We start from the raw sequence: 7690 nt of genomic DNA on the forward strand, positions 1-7690 counted from the left end.
TCAAGGAATTCATTGTCTAGGGAACACTAAGTTATAATTTTTGCTTACGGGGTCAAAGCAAGTAGTCCTTTGCTTTCTCCATGCTATGCACTAATGCATTAATACTGGTTAAAGACACGGATACCCCGAGTTCAAACTTCAAAGCCAAAAAGACGGAGGACAAACTTTGTATTTGCCTCTAATTTGGGCACTATTTTGCTACGCACGTGTATCTAGAGAGGGGAGTTCCCAATTCAAATCAATATGCTATTAAGGCCTTCAAAGTCAATATCAAAAACTTTCAGATTGTAAGGCCTTCCATTGATATATTTGAAGCAGAGAATAAATATTAACCTATGCATTTCGAGTTCAAATATTTTGAATTCACAAAATTCAAATCTTGGTTATCAAAGCATGACCTTAATTCAATGACTTAGAAGGTACTCGAGTATTTCCTTATCTCATACATGATTGAAGGTGAAAATAGCCAAATATCACGTTTTAACAAAATTTGTGACAAACTAACATTGTTTTAGAAATATTTAGCAATCTACCTTTTTTTAGTACTCGAGTTTCACAAAATCGAATTTTAAATAGTACTCGAGTTTAGTGAACTTGAGTTCCTAGTGAGTCAACAACGTGACACTGTTGACCTGAAATTTATGTAATTAAAAAAATAATGTGGTACTCGATATTAGTGAGATCGAGTACTTTTTTATGGTACTCAAGCTTCATACAGTCAAATACCTTCTTTCTTTTTCTTTTTTTTTTCCTTTTTCTCTCAAATTCACCGTCTATTTATAGCCAAAGTTAAGCCGAAATATCAATAGTTACACCGACATGAAACTTGTCAATTCAAAGAAAATGGCAAGTATTTATGGCCAAAGTGTCATCCATTTCGGCAAAAAGAAAAGTAGCATAAATTTGGTTTGCATGTAAGTGTTGTTCCTAGTGACAATTCATGAAGAAAATTTAATACAATCTTTTGCTTTTTTTCACACATTAAACTTCTTGAATATCATGCATCTTCCTGACATGGGCATGCAAGCCATTTAATGGTTTATTGGCTAATGTCAAGCCAAAAACAACCAGTAGGAAAAAAAAAAAAAAAAAAAAAAAAAAAAAAAAAGAAGTACCCAACTGCAATAAGCTGGAGTATTATAAAAAGATACTCGATTTCAATAATATCAAGCACTAGATTATTTTCTTTCATTACACAAATTTTAGGTTAGTAGTACTACAATAAGCTTGAATACTATTTAAAACTCGATTTTGTGGAATTCGAGTACTAAAAAAGTGGTACTTAACTAAATATTTCTGAAATAGTGCTAGTTTGCCACAAATTTTGCCAAAACATGGTATTTGGCTATTTTCACCCATGATTGAAGATATTGTCACAAGATCCTTGAAGCATGTATTATTCAAAACAATAAGACTCTTAGACTTCAAGCAAGGAACAATGAAAAGAAAAAAAAGAACTAAAAGTTAGGTTTTAATTTTTACAAAACTACCTTTTAGATCTTTTTTCTTTTGATTCTTTTAGTTTTTTATACTTTGAAAAGAGAGAAATGTAAAAAGTTAGTAAAAATACAAATTTACCTAATAGATGTAAATAACTGGATACAAATAAAGCTTCCCTCAAGTGGTAAAATACTAATTTTTAAACAACAGATAAGTAAAGTGTTTTTCGGAGTGGGCAAAATTTAATTTTTTTCTAATTAGTTTAAAGGAAATTGTTATGTTAAACTACAACCAAGTTTGTTTGCAGATAGACTGACAGGAAAAATTTTATATTTTCAATTTCAAACCGTATTAGCCGTTCCAAATAATGGGTCATACCGGGACGTACCGGGAAAAATACCAAATATTGGCCGGAAAATGAAAATCAACTAGTAAAGTGTCTGTAAAGCCAAAAAAAAAAAAAAAAAAAAAAAGGGATATCCACGATCCTTGCTATCGCTTCCACTTTTCCGGCAGCGACGCAACTTCACTGATCATCCTCCATCTCCACTGTCTTTGGTTCTTCTTCATCTTTGTCTTTCGTCCAGACTTACTCCACTTCTGTTTCCCTTCTTACTTTTACTAAATATTGTTTGGCGAAAAACACATTTTGGTCCCTACATTTTCGCACGATTCCTACTTTGGTCCCTAAATTTTATTTTTACCGCTTTTAGTCCCTGTTTAGAAAAACGCCTTCTGTTTTAGTCCTTTCTGTCAGTGCCGTTAGGGCACTGGCCTACGTGGCAAACGGAATTATTAAAATAATAATAAAAAATTTTATTTTGTCATTAAAAAATGCCAAGTCAGTATTTAAATTTTAAAAAATAATTTATTAAATTTAACTAAATAAAAAAATAAAAAACAGACGTGTTTGCAATCGCCCCTTACAAAACCCTTCTCTACCATCTCATCCAAAATTCTAAATGCTGCTTCAGAATTCCTCTCCTTACAAAACCCACTAATCATCGCATTATAAGTCACCGTATCAGGCATGCACCCAAAGCCTTTCATTTCCTCCAAAAGCCCCAAAGCCTCTTCTTTCCTCCCAACCTCAAAAAGCACGCTAATCAAAGTAGAATACACTATTGAGTTCAATTTCAACTTGTTTCTCACCATCTCCTCCTAAGCTTAAAAGCCAAACTCAATTCACCAATCCCACAAACCCCTTTAATCAATGAGGTATAAACAAACGCATTAGGCATAACACCATAAACTCTCATCATATCATTTTTCAACTTAAAAGCTTCTTCCTACCTAAAGTTCAAACAAAGCTGATGAATCAAAGTCCCGAAAGTCACCACACTGGGACAAACACCTCTCCTCTGCATTTCATCAAACACGTACCGCGCATCCTCCAACCTCCCACTCCTACAACAAGCCTTAATCAATATATTATACATACAAGCATCTGGGGTTCCATATTTATGAAAACCCAGAAACATTTCTCTCAGTTTGCGAAATTCTCCACAGTTACAGTGCCCATTCAGGAGCGAATTGAGAGATTTAACAGTCTGTTTTCAAAAATGCTGACTCTTTAAATAGAATTGCTGTGATCTTCATTGAAGAAGAAAATGTGAGTATATGTTACAATGAGAGGCTCTGTTTTTTTTTTATGTAGTAATCAGAGCAACCAAAAATGAGAAACTTTTTTTTTTTTTTTTTGGGATTAAAAAAATGAGAAACTGTTAACTAATCCAGTCTTTTGAGAAACTAACTGCTTTCTAATTACTTAAAATGAATTCTCTGTGAAACCTCTCTTTAATGAAGAGGTAATTCTATTTTTGTAATCCCCTGTTTTACTTCGTGTATATCTTATTTTCTATTTTGTGAGTTACTATGATTAGTTATGTTATTAACACACATGGGATGGACTTGCAGGTTGCATTCCCTAGTTTGGAAAAATTGTATATCACGCACATGGAGAACTTGAAAATCATATGGCACGATCAATTAGCTGAAGATTCCTTTTTCAAGCTTCAATCTCTACTTGTTCAATACTGTGAAAATCTTGTGAACATCTTTGAATCTAATATGCTGACAAGATTCCAAAGTCTAGAGACTTTACAAGTATATAATTGTGGTTCACTACAAGAAGTGTTTGAAATTCAAGGGCACGATTATAGAGACACACATGCCGTGACAGTCATTCCTTTAAAAAAATTGTTTTTGCGTCATCTACCGAAGATGAAGCAGACGGTGCAGGAGGCGGTCGGGGAGGCGGGCTCGGGCGTAGAAGGAGATGACATTGCAAAAGATGATTTCGGTGGGAGAGAAGCGATTGCAAACACGTCTGTTTTTTTTTATTTAGTTAAATTTAATAAATTATTTTTTTAAATTTAAATGCTGACTTGACATTTTTTAATGACAAAATAAAATTTTTTATTATTATTTTAATAATTCCGTTTGTCACGTAGGTCAGTGCCCTAACGGCACTGACGGAAAAGACTAAAGCAGAAGGCGTTTTTCTAAACAGGGACTAAAAGTGGTAAAAATAAAATTTAGGGACCAAAGTAGAAATCGTGCGAAAATGTAGGGACCAAAATGTGTTTTTCGCCATATTGTTTCTTTGAACTTTCTTTGCCTCTCGTTTTTATCAAAGAAGAGACTTTACCTTTTGTTAAGTGTGGAGGTGTGCCTTGACACCACCCACGTGAACTTGGATTTCTAATAGATTTTTTTTTTTTTTTTTTTTTTTTTTAATACCTAGAGGACACAAGTTTGGAAAGCCTTTGGCAATTCAAACTTGTATCACTTTTTAAGTTAAAATTGTTACCATTTAACTACTCAAAAATTTATTTTATCTAGTTTAAGAACTCACTTTACAAAACTCTTAATATTAAAAGTTTTATTTTAATATTCAACATATTAAAATAATATAAACAACATAATAAAATAATATATTTAATACAATAAACAACATCTATAATCATCAATACATCAAAATACTTTTTTAACACCCTACATTAAAAAATTATTTTTTGTTTTGAATTTTAAGCTACAATAGCAATCCACTGTAACTGAAACTCAAATTTATTTAACTTTAGGGTCTATTTGTTACCCCATCTCAAACTCACATTTTTACAATTTAAACAACATTACACACATTTCTACACAGTTTTTCACCCACACACGTATTTCAAAAAACTACAAACAACCTTTCTCAAACTACTCTACCAAACACCCCCAACTTCTTTGCTATAAAAGTTGTTTGAAGGAGATTGGTTGCTAAATTGCCTTTTTAGTCAATTTAGCAACCTTATTGCTAATGCATGCTCTTAAGGATATAAGTGATCTACCATCTACAACTACAAACTTGTATTATTACTATTATTAATATAATTATCACCACTTTATCTATTAAGTATTATCTAACTACATCAATTTCCTTTTATTTATTATTAATGAGCTGACATTTTAATTATAAAGTTAACATATTAAAGTATTATCTAGAGCATTTTTTTTTTCCTTAATTCTTTTTCTTATATGCTTAAAGCTAACTTTTTTTTTTTCTTAAATGCTTAACCGGCTTTAATAGGTTTTGCGGGCCCTACTGTAACATTTTTTGGTCAAGAGATAAAGTTAACTTTTTTGTGAGTCTCCCATTATATTTATTGTACAAATATTAGGGGTGTTTGGTATACCATTTCGGAAAAATATATATATATATATATATATTTATATTTTTTTTAAATAATATTACATGTATTTTTATATACATTTTCATCTATACATAGGGGTGTGCGCGGTTCGGTATGGGCGGTTTTTTTCCAAATTTATAACCGAACCGATAGAGATCGGTTTTTTCATAATTGAAACCGATGCACACCGCCTAAGGTCGGTTTTTCAACCTATAGCGGTGCAGTTTTTTGCGGTTGGTTTATTCGGTTTGAACGGTTTGAAATATTAAAAAAAAAATTGAGCTTTCAAGCCCAATATCAATATATCAACCTATTCAAGATTTCAAGTAAATACAAACAGTTATTTTTATTTAGCAAGTCATTTGTACAAAAAGCAGCTACAATGTTATATAATATTATATATGTAAGCAGCTACAATACAAACAGCCAACCTTAATAGTTTTTTTTTTTTTTTTTTTTTTTTATGGGAGCCAACCTTAATAGTTAATATTATATTATTATATATGTAAGCATAAAGCATCCGTGTATATATAACATTATATAATTTATATATGTAAGCAGCTACAAACAGTCAAACAGTCAAACAGCCAACCTTTAATAGTTAATACTCAATATTATATATGTAAGCATCCAACCAGGACCAACCTTAATATAATATTATATTTATATATGAAACTTACTCAAAATAGAAAGACACAGACATAGACTCACAGTCACACAAGCTTACTCAAACAAATAACTGAAATAAGTAATATCCATGGTTTCTAGTCTACTTTCTCGGGTTAGAGGGAAGTCACCATGGTTTCCTATTCCCGGAGGTGTGTAGGCAAAGTAAGTTTTGGTACAATGGCTCAGTGAGTCTCGGGGTTTCATGCTTTCAGCTTTCCCAAACAAATGAAAAGGAAAAAACAGTAAAACACGAAGACAAACAAGCTTAGCGTTCTTGTGCTGCGTCAGGCGAGACTTGAGAGCTACAGTGAGAGAGAGAGAGAGAGAGAGAGAGAGAGAGAGAGTTAAAAGATACTGAGAGCAAAATATGAACTTATATACCCCTGAGAATCTGAAAACCTAGCATAAAACACACCGTTTTGCTTTTTTTTTTTTTAATAACACCCATACATACGACGTCGTTTTATCAGCTTTAGAAAAAAGAAAAAAAAAACAGAGCGACAGAACTGTATCGGTTCGGTTCGGCCATAGTCTCGGTTTGGAGTTGCAGTTCCGATGGCAACACCGCACCAGTGTCGGAGCGAGATTCTCCATCCGATTGCCGGCGTCGACTCAGTCAGTCGGTGCTAGAGGCGGTACGGTAGGGTCGGCGTCAGTCGGTTGGGTCGACTTTGGTATTAGTTTGCTCACCCCTATCTATACGTATTTTTACACATATTTTCAAACAATAAAACACATATTTTTAAGTATATTTACCAAACACCCCTAGAGTTTTGATTATTGTGGCTTTCACTCTTCTTTTTTTTTTTTTTTTGCATAAATGCACTTTTAATCCCTATATTTTGGGCCAATTCGCATTTTGGTCCCTAAATTGATTTCGCTCCCATTATCATCTTTATTTTTAAAAAAAATCGTTTCTATTTTAGTCCCTGTCACTATCCAAATAACGGAACCCTATTACGTGGCAGACGGAGTGCCCTGGTTGCTGACATGGTGCTGACGTGGCACTGACACGGCATTAAAATATTATTAAAAAAAGGCGTAAATGCACTTTTAGTCCCTAGGTTTTTCACGTTTTTCTATTTTGGTCCCTAAGTTTTTTTTTTTTTACCACTTTTAGTCCCAAAAACAATTAACGCCCCTCATTTTAGTCCTTACCGTCGACCAACTAACGGGAGATGCTGATGTGGCTGACAGAGAGAACTGTAAATCATTTTAAAATATTAAAAAGTACCGTCCGTTTTTAGCACATGGCCTTCCCACTACTTATCACCGTAAAATCCCCAAATCCCCTAAATCCCTAGACTTTACCTCTCAGAGTTCCTCCCAGCTTGTTTATCATCGAGAATCCCAGCCTATTCATCATCGAAAATCCCCAAATGCCAGCTTTGATCTTTAATCCCTAGACTTTACCTTTACCTCAAAGTTCCTCATCACCAAAAATCCCAGCTTGTTCATCACCGAAAATCCCCAAATCAACTACTTTATCGTCTTTGATTTTGATCTTTAATCCCTAGACAGTACCAGAACTTCCTCACCTCTCTAGCCACACAGCCTCGAAGCCAGATGGCTAACCCACCAAAGAAGCTGGGTTCCTCAATTTCAGCCGTTTAACTATCAACGCATGAGATATATATATATATATATATATATGTAAGTTGTTTAATTTTTATTCACCATTACTAATCCAAGTTGTGCTTATTGGGGTTTTATGGGTTTGTCTGTGGATTTCTGTATTTCTATGAGTTATTGTTTGTGGCTTTGTCTCCATTTTGTTTTGTTTTTTTGTTTTTATGTTTATATTTGGGTTTTGTGGGTTTAGTTTGGATTTGTCTATCTAGGTCTCTATTTATTGGTAAAGCTGGGACTTGGGAATTGCAATGTTGTTGAATTTTTTTTTTTTT

At 33.3% G+C, this 7690-nt stretch overlaps 1 pseudogene; it reads right to left on the reverse strand.

Annotated features, from left to right (window-relative positions):
* Positions 1-997: 997 nt before the first annotated feature.
* LOC126722112 (putative pentatricopeptide repeat-containing protein At1g53330) lies at positions 998-7244 on the reverse strand (annotated as a pseudogene).
* Positions 7245-7690: the final 446 nt, after the last annotated feature.

Source organism: Quercus robur, chromosome 4, assembly GCF_932294415.1.
Source record: "Quercus robur chromosome 4, dhQueRobu3.1, whole genome shotgun sequence".
Classification (NCBI taxonomy): Eukaryota; Viridiplantae; Streptophyta; class Magnoliopsida; order Fagales; family Fagaceae; genus Quercus; species Quercus robur.